The sequence below is a fragment of the Styela clava genome, chromosome 1, assembly GCF_964204865.1.
Source record: "Styela clava chromosome 1, kaStyClav1.hap1.2, whole genome shotgun sequence".
In the NCBI taxonomy this organism is placed as follows: domain Eukaryota; kingdom Metazoa; phylum Chordata; class Ascidiacea; order Stolidobranchia; family Styelidae; genus Styela; species Styela clava.
The window spans coordinates 30,582,220-30,598,325 of NC_135250.1; the positions used below are offsets into that span (position 1 = coordinate 30,582,220).

Consider the following 16,106-nt stretch of genomic DNA (forward strand, 5'->3'; position numbering starts at 1 on the left):
CTAACCGTCTGATAACTGTAATATATATTTGGAAAGGATATGGTTCGGGGGCGTTGACTTTCGATCTGTTTTTTTAGAAGTACCGAAATTTTTTCGCTCAGGAATTGCCTAATCTCAGGTGTTACGTATGTATGGTGAGGTGCATATGTGAGGTGCTGAGTACGGTGAATTAACGCGAGCGACGGTCATTAACATGCGACGCCGATAAAACTAGTGCCAGCGCTTTAATCACTTAGCCACTGCGCCCCATCTGACTATTGTATTTAAGCTCAGGTGTTGCTCTCTCTCATTCTCTCTAAAACCGCAGCATGACAACACATATCGGTATCGTGGTGTCACACATTTTGTTTCTCTAATAATTATTATTGATTCATGGGATCCAAAGAAACCTAAAAATCGTCACAGTCACGGTTATAAACGATAACGAGGAATTTTTGACATCGGATCGCCAGTAATCTTCTAATCTGTTATTCTTAGGGTAGATTTGGATAGGTTAAAGGTAACATAAATTCCTTTAAGCTCCATTTTTTCAAAATAATGATAACAGCCGTAAATCCAAGATAAACAAAAATCTAACATACAATCTAAAATCGCAGCATGACACCACATATCGGTATCACGATGTCACACTTTATTTCGCTAATAATTATTTTTGATTCATGGGATTCAAATAAATCTAAAATTGTTAATGGCGACGGTTATGTATAACAAAGGCAAAATATAGTTTATCTTTATGTTGGGTCTCTAGTATTATAAGGTTAGGCTATTACAGTGTAAATAAGAAGGTGGGTCAATAACCTATTTTATCCTAACCTCAGATAAACAGAATGACAGAAAAAAGACCAGAAAATTAGTTGTTGGGCGATAACGATATAATACTCAAATCCAGTGATTTTCAGCCAAAATACTGGTGTTCCGTGGGAGACCTACAGATGTTTCGCGACGCATTGCTGTTTCACTCATTTTGATTGACATATTGTATGGTATTAAACCATACAAACTAAAATATATTCGAAACGAAATACTGACGACTTTGGGCGAAATTTTGTTATATAAAACGTCTTCCACGCTTCAAAAACGTTTGAAAATCAATGTTCTAAGCAACTTATCCTAACCTAGCACAAGATAAATAAATAAAGTGATGGTGAAGCAATAACACAATATTCATAACCAAAATTTTTTAACGTATCGCAGAATCTCTACCAACCACATAGATATTTTTAGATTCATCATGTAACACGATATGATTTCTTACGCAGTTTAAAACCTTTCAGTAGTTTATATTTTTAGAGATTGAATCATCAGTCACAGAACATGAAATTCTAGACGTGATTTTAATCTGTGGACGTGATTGCGTTTTGCCACGAACTCTCAAGGCTGCGGAGTAAAGAGTTACGGCGGTTGGCGCATTGTGCTGAGCGTTACGGACACGTTTGTCATCACGAACACGAATCCAATGGTGGATAATATGTGCGAGAGGATTGCCTGACACCTTGTCGTCGTAGGGTGGCTCACGTAACCACTATTAGGTTACGGTTTCCTCCACCATCAAGTCCATGTATTTAAAACAAATTACTGACTAACTAATCCCATTCCCGACATTGACTAGTAACCGGTTCTCCATATGATTAAGCCGTCTTACCGACTTTTCCCAACGCTGGGGTTAATATGAAAAAATGATGCCTATTTTATTTGCCAATACTTTTATAATCTTTCCAACAAGCCTGAGTATCAATGTATGTTTTTCTGAACATTAACTTCCTTTTTCATTTCCTCAACAATGTCAGAAAGTTGAAGGTGACCTCACAACTAAAGTTTAACCTACCGCGCAGACGCAATTTATTTACCTCCACGAATTCCCGAGCATTTGCGTATTCTGGGGTTTTCGGGTTTGTTTGTTACTTTTCAGTTGTATTTTTGAAATTTAGGTATAAATTTTATAAACAGTGGATATTATTTCAGTTCGAAGTTTAGATCGAATTTTAGTCAAATATAAAAATGGTCTCAAAAAGCTAGGCTAAGTTATTTGCAGTACTTTTAAATACTATACGTATGCTTAATACAAAGGTAATAGTTATTTTAATGAAGTAAAAACGTTTGAACAAGCGAATAAATCAGTTCACCGTAGAACAACGACGAGAAGTACAACAACTTCAGTTAAAAATATTCTCTCCGTTTCATTCCGTCGGTTCAAAATATTCATTCCGTATTTTTTTCCAACTGTACCAAATATATAAAGAATACATTATTCAATTATTATTCAATTATTGCTACAGAAACAAAAAATGTTCTCAGATGGTTGGGCTATACAAAACGTAAAAACTTCCATGATTACAAAAATCTGGTAGTCAGATAAATTCAGTTGCCGAAGCGATGCCTCATAAAACTATGGTAAACTGAATAAGCCATATAAATCTCGTTGACAGTCGGTGAGTTACTTAGAATACTTGACTGTAATTAGGTCGTCATAAAACCAACAACGTGAGAGAATGTGACACTCAATTACACTTTATTATTGCATAATTACTGTCAAGTATTCAGTAATCGGTCACAATACACTGTCTCACTTGCCGTAAATCTGAGCTAAGTACACAATAGCCAAGAAAATTGCTTTAAATTGACCTTTTCTATGAAATAAAGGAAGCTTTAAAGTGTTATAGTACTAAGAATGGAAAGTTCTTCAAATCGGAAAAAGTTTAATGGCAATAATACAATTTGAAATCGTAGCTTCGACACGTTAAAAAATAAGTTGAAAAATAGAGGAAGTTTATTCTACTAACATCCATTTCATGCTTAATGTATTTCATACATCTGTGTCCGGAGTCTTTTTAATTCAGAAGTGGTCACAAACAGTAACTTCTAACCCCTTGAGATCCACTTTTATTTGACTCTAGTCAAAAAAAATCCACTCTAGTAGATAAAAATCTACCCTGCTTCATGAAGACCCCTTTAAATGTTTTTGAGGGGCTGTTCTCCGCCAATGAGTACGATGTACCTCAACTTAATACAATTCAAACAAAATTTCAAATTTATTTTTATTTCAATTGCGCATTCGATCCCGCAGGTCACATCTGGTACTATTTGACAGAAAACATTATTTTAGTTACTCTCTGGTATTTTATACGAACTTTTTAAAATATACCACCATGGGTTTCCCCGATTTACTGAAAACGTTTTCCGCCCCTCCAGAATGACAGAATCTGAAAAGGAGGTCAAAAAAGAAATGGAATTGAGCTTATGTGGCCTCCATAACGACATAACGTCCCGCTATGAGTTTTCTAAATCGAGCACGGAGCCATTTATTATGTCGTGATTACGCAAGTCATTTGTATCATTGAGTTCGATCGCCACAACAAAATTTCTGAAAGCATTTAAATAGGGACAGGTGAGTATGAGAGTATTTCTTGGTGTTTTGCGCCCTATTCGAAGTTTGTCTGGCATTTTTTTATATTCCGAATCATACGATATAATTCTCATTTCTTTCTCATGTTTTTTATTCATACTAGTTCCACGTTGATAAGCTCGCAGTTTCACAACATAGTAGAAAATGTGTTTTTGCGTTACTAATCACGGACTTGGAAGATTCGAATCAAGAGTTATTCTATTACTCCGATATGCCAAACCTGATGAGTATCAGGCTTGTTAAAACCCAGGGTTTTGTCATATTGGGCCGCCGATCCTGTTTCTTCCTTGAAGAGCAGGCGGCCACGAAGTGTTCATATGTTTTGGAAATAAACAGCATACTTCCCTAGAAGCGACCTTCGGCTACAAAAAACAGCGAGCGACGTCTGTTGCCGAAGATAACCACATGGCTCTCGACGCCACCTTGCGTGAAGTTCGTTATTCAATATTGCAAATTTTGTATGCAAGGTACCGGTATTTAGAATCCAGTACTAGCATACAACAGATCTGTCAGTTGCTACCTATCCGTTGCAGACATTCATGTATTTTAGGCCCGGACTCGAACTCGAGGTAAAAGTCACATAAAGGAATTACAAACTGTACTGTGAAGTTCACGAAGATCCTATTCAAGCATGTAAACTACGATTTGAATTTCTGACCCTAGACTGGACCGAATCTAGCCAAAAAATGGATAATTCTAACGAAACCGTCCAGTAGAAAAACTGCCACATTCAACGTAACTTTACAAGCTATGAATTTATATGGTATGGTATATTATATCCAGTGATTTCAATAAGGCGACTATTTAGTATTCTCCCACCTAGACATTGGATTTTATGTCCTAATTTAAATTTCATCAGACTAAACATTCCAATTGAACAAATATTTTTGTATATTCTGCTGCTTACTCACTAAAAACTGTTGCTCCAGCGATCAAAATTGTCAATAATAAGCAATATAGCATGCAAACATATACAAACAAACATACCCCTTGTAATGAAAGCTGGCTTCTCAGATGTTATCCCTCCTTTTGAGGACAGATGTTGAAGATGAGCGACTTTTGTTGTTGAGTCAGCAAAACAGGAGACAGTTATCTCTCAGGTTTGGAGATATTAGTTGGAGATAGTGTCCCTGTTTCTGGAGGCTTCAGTTGTTTTTCAGCGAAAGAGGAGACAGTTATTCCTATTGTTGTTCAATTGGTATCCAAACGAATCCCGTTTTAAGGTGATTCGCAATCCAATCTTTAGTTAGCGTTGAAGATTCAAAAGATTCTGTTACACAGATACACTGAAAAGAAATTGATATTGTTAATAAAAGGAATATACTGTAAAGTAGTTTAAATTGAGGATTTTGTAGGAGAAATAACCAAAGTGGGAAATGCGGAATTACAATTTGGTAATGTAAGACTAATATTCAGGAAACCACGGCAGTCTTGTAATTCCCAGTTTGATGCAAAAAATAAAAGGTTTTATAGAAGTTTATAAAAATCCATTTAATGGATGCACGGAAAATGGACAGATATATTTGTTTAAAAATTAAATTAAAAAAGGTAATGAATATGAGCATAATGGTATATATATATATAGAATATTACCATCGAAAACTAAAATTGAATACACATTATGTTGGAAAGATAAGCAAAATGAAATTGAAATTAGGAAGATGATATATGGGCAGATAAACAGCTTGAAAGAGCATGGCTGAACAAAATAGCAGGTTAAAAACAGAGAAAAGTCGTAACTGACTGATATTCTAAAGCAGCCGTCTTTAAACGTTGACTAGATGTGGGAAAGACCCAGTAGAACACAATCTTTTGCCATTGTTTCCCACAAACAAACGCGAAAAGCGATTAACGCCCATTCAAGTCAATCCAAAATTATTTTTTAATCGAGAAGAATTTTCGGTTTAGGCTTAATAATTTCATTCGATTATGAGAACAAAATTATTTTGACAATGATTCATTTCTACTAAAGAAAATTGGTGAAAGAATTGCTGTTCTTTTTGCTAGTTTACAACGCCATCTCGCGCACAACACGGCGAAATAGTCCACACCAATAAAAGCAACATTAAATAGAGTATATATAGGACGCTGAAGCACTTTCTAAGTATTCGATCGCTAGGATTAACAGGCAATAAAAGAAGTTTAACCGTCTGATTTTTGAGCAATAAAAGAGCTTTATTTTTGATTTTCATAGCACTTTATATACAGGTCAAATCGCTTTACTCTCAATGACTATCAAAATATCATAACATGATTTATCGTTGAAAAACTGTTGGTTCTAAAATAAGTATTCGCGAGTACAAATTTTAACATTTAATCACTTCGGCAACTCCTTCAGAACGAAAGATTGCCTTTAATTACGGAAAATTCTACAAAGCTAGCATATCATATGGGCCATTCCAAGCAATAGTTGAATTCCATCAATTTTTTAAAAAGTGTAGTGAAAGTAATTTTTTTTTATTTTTGATATCAAAAGACATTGGAATTTTATTGGACTGCATTCATTTCATTGAACAATTTAAAATTTTACCCAGGTTTTTGATGGTTTATGAAAAATGGCCTGAAATGTAGAAATTTTGGTATAATTGACATATTTTGTGATGATTTCTGGCAAAAAGTGTTTGAATGTGTGGTACAGTTATTTCATATGGAATTGACGCACTGGATTGGAGTTAATAAAGTTTAAATGTTTGCAGTGCTGTAGGACATTTCTTCACCCATTTAACGATTTATTACCAGAATTTTATGAGATGACAGAGGCCGCTATTCCGAAGTGGAAAAATGTCCTGTAGTGTCACGTCCTGTAGTGTCACATACAATATGCACATTCTTGGCATGGATTTACAGTGTTACATTAAGTAACTTGAGCAACACATAAAGGGGTAGTTCAGCTACTGCACCAGAAAATATCATGGGCTCCTACTGTACCATCGCAAAAATTTACAGCACAACACAACGTACTGTTAGTGCATGGTGGATTTGCCGTCCTGTAGTGTCACGCTATATTTTACTATATTTTTTTTATCTACTAAGTAAGTCTTGGGTGTAACTTTTGTGCAATTTTTTACATATTCAATGAAGCAACTGATTGGACAATGAAACAAAACATGTAGCTGAAAATGTGAAAATATATTGCATCCAACAACATGCAAAATTTCTGGAATTGTACTGTAATGTCACTTGGAATAGCCCATATGAGCTTATCACCCATTCAAAAACCATTACACGTTACGTTTCTATCAGACTTCTAGTCGCATTGCTTTAAATTTAGTTTGTCGATAATGATTTAGTATTAGAAGTGGCATTCTAGCATTACAAGCAAAATCACAGCTGAAACAACTGGTGGTAAGTAAAGGCAAACCTTTCAACTGACGTTTTAAATCATGAGAGTTACCATTTGCTATACAACCCCCACTTGATACGTTAAAAATAATAAACTAGACAAATAAAGACATTGTAAACAATATATATATATATATATATATATACCCGAACCAAAAGGAGAAATGCAAACGACATGAGTGTTGCCTACGTTTCGAATATCTATGTACATATATAATATGATAAACTCGGAAGCCATCACTCATGTAATGTTACCTATCGATTACATCACACTATAACTCAAAAATTGTGGCAGATTTTGTTTCGTGTTGACTAGTCTTTAAAATTATTCATCTCATTCAAGCTATAATCAGTATTTTTATTTTTAGTCACAGAGAAATCTACGAGAAGTTAAAATATACGAAACTATCTATAACATTAATGAAAACACTCTGAACTTCTGGTCAAAATCAGAACTCTCGACTAACCTATCATGTAACCTAACATATCAGAGACTATGTCACATTCAACAAACGATACGCGTTGTGTTTCCTGTCAGACTGCCAATCACATTGCTTCAAATCAAGTTTGCCAACATTAATAACACAAAGATAAAATATCTAATCCCGTACCTAGTCATCGATTCTTTGAAGATATAGAATTAATTCAGATTTCCCCACAAATCCTCTCATTTCTAAAACGTACACATTAGTGACGTTCCCACGCATACTTCCCGTTTCAGCGTAAGAGAACGTAATAATTTGACCTGCAAGACAGATTTGCGAACTATAATTAATAGGTATAACGCATATAGACTGTTATATCACATTATCTAATTCAAATTGGATTTTCCGGCTTTCTTTTTGTTTGTTCATTTTTGTCGCAATACCCGTTTACCTATGTTTGTGTATTTTGCACAATTTTTTGTACGAATTGGTGAGCGAGCGCATGGTATTTATCATGTTTTGAACTTTTTAAACGCATTTTTTTTTGCTCTCTAAAAATATCCATTTTTAGTTTGTGTGTATTATTGTAAGTTTTCGAAATTCCACTTACTATCTATCTAAAAGACAATACTTGCTTAGATTTTTTACCTAGAATGATGTCACTCAAAAAGTGCTATGACAACACAATTTTGTGGCTTGTCGTCATTGTTGTATTTATTGAGTTACATTATCGCAAATTTTTATTTTAAATACGCTAACAGTCCTTGTAATAAAACTAATTTCGTGGTAGCTGAAGAATCAATACAATGGATAGGTACTTGTTCGTGTCAGTCTAGTTTTTATAACAACGTTGAACAAAACCCATAACAGTGCCGGCCGAATTTCTGAGAAATTGGGTAACGAAATGAAGATACTTAGCTAAATTAAAACGGCGCCCCCGAAGTATGTGCACCAAGATGGCGCGCAACCTGAATCCTAACTTGATACACATACCATGTTGTGCGCCATTTTGGTGCACATACTTCAGGAGCTCCATTAAAATAGGTTCCTAATCATCAATATCAAACTGGGGGCATGTATTGATCTGCCGGTGAGATTGAGCGAACAAATAAATAGTGGTAGTTCACGTGACAACTCCGCTATAAAATCTCTATGACGAAGTAACGGATTTAATGGACATTTATCAACGAACAACGAGATAATGGTCTGCCATGTCAACTATTTTGCATTTTACTTTTAAACTGAACTAAGTTACTCCAGTAGTCTCAGGAAATGTGGCCTTTACTTGCTAAAAACTTGCCCAATCTTTGCACAAAACATTCTGTTGCCAATCTCCAGACTCTCCTTTACATCGTATACTATGTACCTTTTCTACGTTATATGCTTGATTATCAGGTTTTTGAGGTAGTTGATGTAAGGTTATGATAAGTAGAAAATTGGTCAATAACCTAACATATTTTAGGTTAAGATGAACACAATCAAGGGAAACTGATCAGACAATTGGTCTCGAGGTAAATGCAGGAATCAAAGCCATTAATCCTCTTAGTATCAACCTTTCCTGCAACGGGACGAGTTCGATTAATCCTACTTCTCTTCTTCTAAATGGTTATGTATTCAATGAAATAACGTGTAATCAAATACTTGAATCTTTTTATACCAGCGTTTCCAAAAGAGGGAGTTTTATCTTTTGGGAAAGAAATTTTAAACTGCACTTGTTTGTAGTTTTACGAACATATTTGAATTATTCTGTGTTTAGTGATGTATTTATGCACACAATATCAACTATTAAAATTTTACAAAAGTCAGAATGTGGAATGCAAACAATCACTAGCTAATATTGCATTATAGATTGGACAGCAAATGGAACTTTAGTGATTATATGCATAGTGCGAAAGAATAAACAGTGGGGAAAAAGTTATATCGAAACAGTTTTGAAATAACAGATCTTTACTATCTTTTTGTGTGTTTCCTTTAACATTAACGTCTGTCGTAATCGTAGCAAAAATGCTGTTGAAAATTTCGACTCGGAACATTGTGATTCTGAAATACTAGCTTGTAGCTGGTGGAGCCGGAAATATTTATTTTTCTCTATTTAACAATACGTAAACAATATCAATACCCACCGCAGCACCTCTAAGCTGAAACCCTGTCCCTTATACACACACATTGAAACGCTGAGAAACTAAGTGAATTGAGAAAATTGGTATGAAAAATGCAACTGTCGCCCTAACTCTATACTCTATAGCGGGGCTTCTCTGCTACTTATAATACCAGCGATACGTTTACAAAACTTCAAAATTAACTGGAATTCGATATTTCCAGTAAACATATTTTACAGTGTGTCTGAATATATTTCAGTCGCTCAACGGTGAAGTGAAAAGTTCACAGAAAAACGTTTCGTAGGAATCAAAGTGTAACCGCGAACGGGTGGGTGGTGCATTGTTGTTTCCGGTGGTGCATTGTAATTATTCGGTATTCAAGACAGCACTATTCGCATTGTTTTTAACGTTTAGAGCTAAGTGCTAAGCGTTAGGAATACGCTCGACACCGCACCTCTGATTTCCCTGCGTGGGTTCGCAGGTTCGAACACCATGCGGAGATAGTTATGTACACGCGGATTGCTGGACTCCACGCCGCCGTAGGGTGGTTCACGTAACCGCTGGTCGGTTGCAACTTTCTCCACCATCAAGTCCATGCTTTTGACTGAACGAGGGGCGTTGTTCGCCATATGATTAAGCCGTCTTATCGGCTTCCTTCTTCCCCTGGATAAAATATGTAAATTCTATCCTATCCTTAAGTGAAATATGAGCAAAAGCTAAAAAAAAAAATTCTCTAAAACTATAAATAAAGGTTATTTATTAATAAGAGAGTTTCACATATCAAACGGTAATAGTTTAATTCTCAAAAATGAAGAAGCAGATGAATCCGAATCGACTGTTCCAAAAGGCCGAATTTGGACCGGGATTCACCAGTTGAGTAGCTCTGCTCTATAGTCAGGGCTGCCAAAACGTCCTTATTTCTAAGATTTGTCCCTATTTTGATATGTGTCCTTATTTTTGTTTTATTTCAGGGGTACCGGCCAATTAGATTGGTCAATTCGAACGATTATTTGCTATAGAAATGATATTAGAAGCTTCTTGATTGCTGTAGCAAATCCTTTCTAGTGCTAAGTATGATTAGACATGGGTCGCACTGGCAGGAATACATTTTGTTTATTACATTTTGTTATCGTATCATTATGTTTCTTTATTCTTGGGTTCATATCGATGGCAGCCCCGTATAGTACTAGACTTTAGCACCCTCACGCTATTGTGTGGCATAGTCGCATATGTCAAGCTATAGTAACACCACATTGGGTATGTTAAAGAAAAATCAAAATAAATTAAACACTCACCCCTGAATAATTGAGCAGCGAAGCACGGTGGTATATCCCAAGTTTTGTCACGTTACGAAATAGTCTGTTTCACGTAAGATATTTTCACAGTGTAATTATGATTAAACAAACAAACAACTAAAACCACTGTGAGCAAACAATACACATTGTTAAGGGTTTATGGATAAACAATAATGTGTTTTCGCCCGCAGGCGATACTGTATCTCTTCTTATTTAACTTGGTTCGACTTTAAATAAGCTAAATACGCCGTAAGCAGGGGTCGTAAATGTCTCCGATATCTCTGACTTCTGCCTACTTGGTTCCGTAGAACTATGCTCTTACATTTTTAGCTTGAAATGTCTCACGTTGTCTCGATATCTGATAAAATCCAGTGAAATTCATGTCGGTCTTAGCTTGTCGGAGGGCGTATGCGATTCTTCTTTATTTCTGACCCAAGCCTCGTTCAACTATGTTTGTGTTCTTTATCTTTTTAATGTGTGTGCTGATTAGCGGGCACATGAGATCTCTCACGTTTTAAACTTTTTTAAAGGTTTTGCTCGCCCTCCAGAATTCTCCTTTTCAAATTTGTGAATATTATGGAGTTTTGAAATAAACTTCTTATGTACCTGTCGGTCGAAGATCGATTGCATCTCTTCTGTCAGTATTACATTTGCTTTTAACTGGGAGCGAGCTTACTTTGTATCTCACCTTCTAGGCTTGGTTGGACTCGCAATTCATTGCTCTATTGGAATTTCGTTTTTTTTTTGTACAAAACCCCCGCCATTAATAAAAAAAATGTGGGATTCGAGAGGTTGAAAAACGCTGTTCTAGCGTAATCCGCAATGCTAACCCTAACTGATTAATTCATAATTCACTTATTTCGACCGTTGACAGGGAGTTTTTTTTTGTTGGAGGCTTTGAACAAAATATCCGAAAACCTCCGACAAAAATAACACCCTCGTCAAATCTCGAAATAGAAGAATTAGTAATTACGAAAGAAACGAAACGAAAGAAACGAAACGAAAGAAACGAAACGAAAGAAACATAACGAAAAAAACGAAACCCTGACTACATCTGCTACTTTCAATTACTTCTATTATTGTTATCATTACCTTACGATTCATTCCGTTATCTAAATTTCTACAGTCATTAACAGGCCTATTCATTTTAAAACATTCAGCGTAATTAATATCTTCTTCGTTTTACACTTCACAGTATCGTTCTCATTAATGTTATACACAAGTCGCTTTTACGCTTTTGTACAGTTTAAGCAGGTTGTTATGTGTTTAGTAATAAGTATCATGGTATTGTGATTGAAGTAAAGAATATTAGCAATACTGCTGCAAATAAAAAGCAAAACTCCTTTTGAAGAAATCCTAAATTCTTCTCTAGGGGTCTTCCCCTAACTAATTTGTCAAACATTGTGTCAAACCCATAGTCGGATTTTCACTTTCAAAAATAATTATCACTTTCCTTTCAAATTCTGAAACCTGTTTTCCTTCTTCCACAATGTGTGTGTCAAAATAGAAATCGAATAATACCTACAACAACCTAGAACTTATAGAAATAAAAACGTATCGAAGTAATATTATTATCACGCATTTTATTCGTGATCTCATCTGACCATCAAATTTTCTGCTTTTCTGGCGACCACCCTGCTTTCTAGCAGACGTGCTATCCTATTAATTCTCTATCTTTGCCTTGTGTTTTTCTTTTGTTGGCGGCTTTGTACAAAAGACCCGAAACCCTGACTTAAATGCATCTGCTACTTTCAATTACTTCTATTATCATTGACTCGCAATTGATTGCTCTATCAAAATTTCAGTGCTCCCGAAGTATGTGAACCAAGATGGCGGACACCGAAACGAAGTATTTGTACCAGGTTAGGGCATAATTTCAGGTCAAATACCACGGAAGTCACTTGGCTACTCCCCGAACTCGTAATGGAACTAAAAATAAAAACATTTGGAATAAAATTATGGCCTGACCCTAACCTGGTACACATAATACGTTCCGGTGTCCGCCATCTTGGTTCACATACTTCGGGAGTACCCATTTTTCTATCAATGATTTTATTAAAATTAAATTACCTTTCTGTTCACTAGTCATGTGTCAAAAGTGAAAGCTGTTGTTACAATAATAAAAAAGTACAAACAGGCGAATTTATTTTCATTATCTTTAAAACAAAGCACAAGATGTGTGAATTAGGAACCATTATTCACATACTTCGGGAGCCCCAAAATTTCATCAGTCACTGCCAGGCCTATTCATTGCAAAACATTCAGCGTAAGTTATATCTTTTGTGCCTCACACTTCGCACTATCCTTCTTATTAATTCTCTATATTTGCTATTAATAAATCCAATATAAGGCGCGTTCAACTCACACACGACACTTTTACGTCTTTCTACGTCGTAACGACGGTAATATAAATCGGTCAACCAAATGTATCAGTATTACGTTTAAAACACACACAATAAGCGTTAGAACACTCGTACACATTTGTACATCGTTTAGAGATTGTTCCGGCAACGTATACCTCGCACTCTAAAAGCTTATGAACATGAACGTTGCATCTCTAAACCATACTATCGAGAGAAAACGGGAAATTAACTGGCATGTTACTGTAAATGAAAATTAACGTGATGATCACATTTAATCCACGCCGTGAATAGAATACGAAAAAGCAACTGGAATGTTCTTGTAATTTAAAATATCCTTTTGAAAGAGTCAAATGATATTCTTCTATCTATGAACCACTGGAGTAGGGCTGAAGACTCAGCCTTGATCAAAGTTACGAGCGACCATTAATATCAGTATACTCCCCAGCTTTTGATTTTAGAGGGGGGGGGGTAAATTTGAGGAGGTGGGTGCAGGGGTGTGTTGCTAAATTCAGGGGTGGTAAATATACTACTATTCAAGATAAAACTCTTTCAGACTCAGACAAATGTGTTACGTATTTGCCTGATCATTAGCATATAAGCCACGTTATCGATATCCAAAAGCGATTGTATTCAAGTTGTGAAAGTGTTATGTCACATCTCAAAATTAGGGGTTTTGCAATGTTTCTTGTGTTCAATCTGGGGGGGGGGGGGGCAATGATGGAAATAAAAAAAATAGGAAACTGCAACTTGAAAATGTTCAAGTCAGTGCAGTCAGAAAATCAGAGAACAATCTCCTTAATTTCCCAATTTTGATCACAGTGTATGGATAATCACCGGCGCCTCTGGATAAGGTTTATTACAACACGCGGAAACGAGAGACGTTCAAATTAGTGTTGTTTACGATGTTGTTTGAGTTACTGTCCATCATAACTTAGATAATTAGGTTGAACTAGCGTTCGGTGAACTATAAACAAGACCGGTAAAATGTGTGTTTATTTTGGTGTCGCTTTCTAAATTTAGAGTGAACATTGAAGACGTTAGATTCGCGGGTTGGAATCGCTTTTCCGATTATGTGTTAATTCTAGAGTCGCAATCCAACGCTTTTGTTGGTATCGCAGTATCGTGTTTCCATTTTTCTGTGGTCACAATTTGTGACTTGTGAAGATTGGAGTCAAGATTTCAGACTTTGCATTCGTAATTATTCGGAATAGCTTTTTTAATTTCAAAATTTGCGACTTACCGAAGTCGGAGTCAAAGATATTTTAAACGGAGCTGGAGCTTAGCACCGGCAATAAAGCATATTCATTTAAAAATCCGAAATTTCGGTTGTGTCGAAGTCGTTTTTATATTGAACTGCTGTATACAAAATACAAAACTGAACTATACAAAAAATCTTTTAAATGCGTGTTTATTTTAACTCCGCGATTTTGTTAGTATTAGAGTTGAAGTCGTTTTATAATTAATTTAGCACATGAGCATTTAATTATAATAAATAACTCTCTTTAACACTAAAACTTAAAATGCCATGCAAATTTCGATTTTTCATATAGCTATTCAACGCCGTAATAATTATTTATCGGTGAGAAAATCAAAGACCACGACAGTGATGATAATTAAATGATTTGTTAATTCGATTCTTTAATTGGGATCGGAAATTATATCTTTGTTTATGACATCGTTATGAGGTGTTAGATATTATAGCAAATCAAATAGTGGAACGATGCTCAAATATATGGACACGAAGTCCAAAACAAAGTACTTTTCGTGGTACTCCCGAAGTATGTGAATCCACGATGACGGACACCGGAACTTAGTCTGTGTACCAGGTTAGGGTTAGGCCATAATTTTATTCCAATTTTCCCTGTTTTAGTTCTGTTACGAGTTCGGAGACTAGCCAAGGGACTCCCGTAGTACTTTTACATGTAATCATGGCCCAATCTTAACCTGGTACACATACTACGCCCCCAAGTCCGTCATCTTGGTTCACATATTTTGGGAGTACTAAAAACGTACCTGCCGGTATCAATTAATCTCCGGGTTTCGGGTAGCGTCGCGTCAAATCGGAAACAGCCGTCACGCTTAGCGGGTTTAAACCCGTATCACACCGGTATACCGTATCGCAACTGAGCGGCAGATTTGAACTTACGCGAAAGCGGAACCGCCACAAGAAGCGCAATTTTGATGACGTCATCGCGCGCCAAAAACGAATTTTATATAGGCCAGAGAAATGTTTTAAATAAATAATAGTAATAGCCTTTTAGTGAAAAATACAATCTTCAAGCACTGAAAATTTCAATTGGTCCAGTAGTAAATGAGAAAAGCGATTTTTTCACTTCAAGAAGAATAAAAGGAGTATTAACAAAGAAATCAACAACAACGAAAAATAACAAAACGATCCACATGTCTACTTAGTGTCCAATAAAAACAAAACGTTATTATGGAAACTTAGTTTTCTACGGGATTAACTACCAAAAACAGTGAAAAACTACCAAAAATCTCGCAAAACAGCAAAAAACGTAAAACCTCGTCAAAAACCACTGTTTTTGCGCTGATGGACCCATTGATGTAGCAAGAGTGAAATTGACTCTTCTAAGTAATTCAAAAGTTTCTGTTCAAGTGGTCTCTTGAATAACTTGGAAGCAATATAAGATATCACATTTTTAAAACTATTTTACGCCCGAAACGGCTCTGCATAGGCGACCAATATCGAATCGAACATAATGAACAGATATGTGGCCGCCACCTTTCTCAAGGTGTGATAAGTTGGGTAGACAATGCCGAAGACTCCAGTCTCTCCAAAAATAGTTTAGCTGAGACGCACAAATTTTGGTTATTGATCTCATGACATGCGTTGTTGGCTTTGCACGAGCTCAAGTATGAGCTTTTCAACGCAAAGGAATTGAATTGAATTAAAAACTCGTTTCGCGGGTCGCACATCACCTAAAATTAGGACTTGTCTGCGGGCCGCCTAATTTTTCTTTGTGGGCCGCATTTGGCCCGCGGGCCACAGGTAACACTCCCCTGACACCCCCCGCTCATTACACATGCTGCTTGCGTAGGGCCTGATTCGGAGCGAACCCCGTGAATAAGTGTCTTATATACAAATTCTAAAATAAAAAAAAACTAATCGATTATGCATGTACTATTGATCTGTGATATGTTGTCGTCCGAGGTCAAAA

General features: G+C 36.0%; 1 protein-coding gene across 1 annotated transcript in view; it reads right to left on the reverse strand.

Annotated features, from left to right (window-relative positions):
* LOC120334723 (uncharacterized) overlaps window positions 1-10,692 on the reverse strand; it is a 68,824-nt gene extending 58,132 nt beyond the window's left edge. The window contains exons 1-2 of the mRNA XM_039402220.2: window positions 10,565-10,692; window positions 4,391-4,689 (exon numbers count right to left, since the gene is read on the reverse strand). The gene's annotated coding sequence lies outside the window, so the exon portion shown is untranslated. The remainder of the gene's footprint in view (window positions 1-4,390; window positions 4,690-10,564) is intronic.
* Between the last annotated feature and the right edge of the window lie 5,414 nt (window positions 10,693-16,106).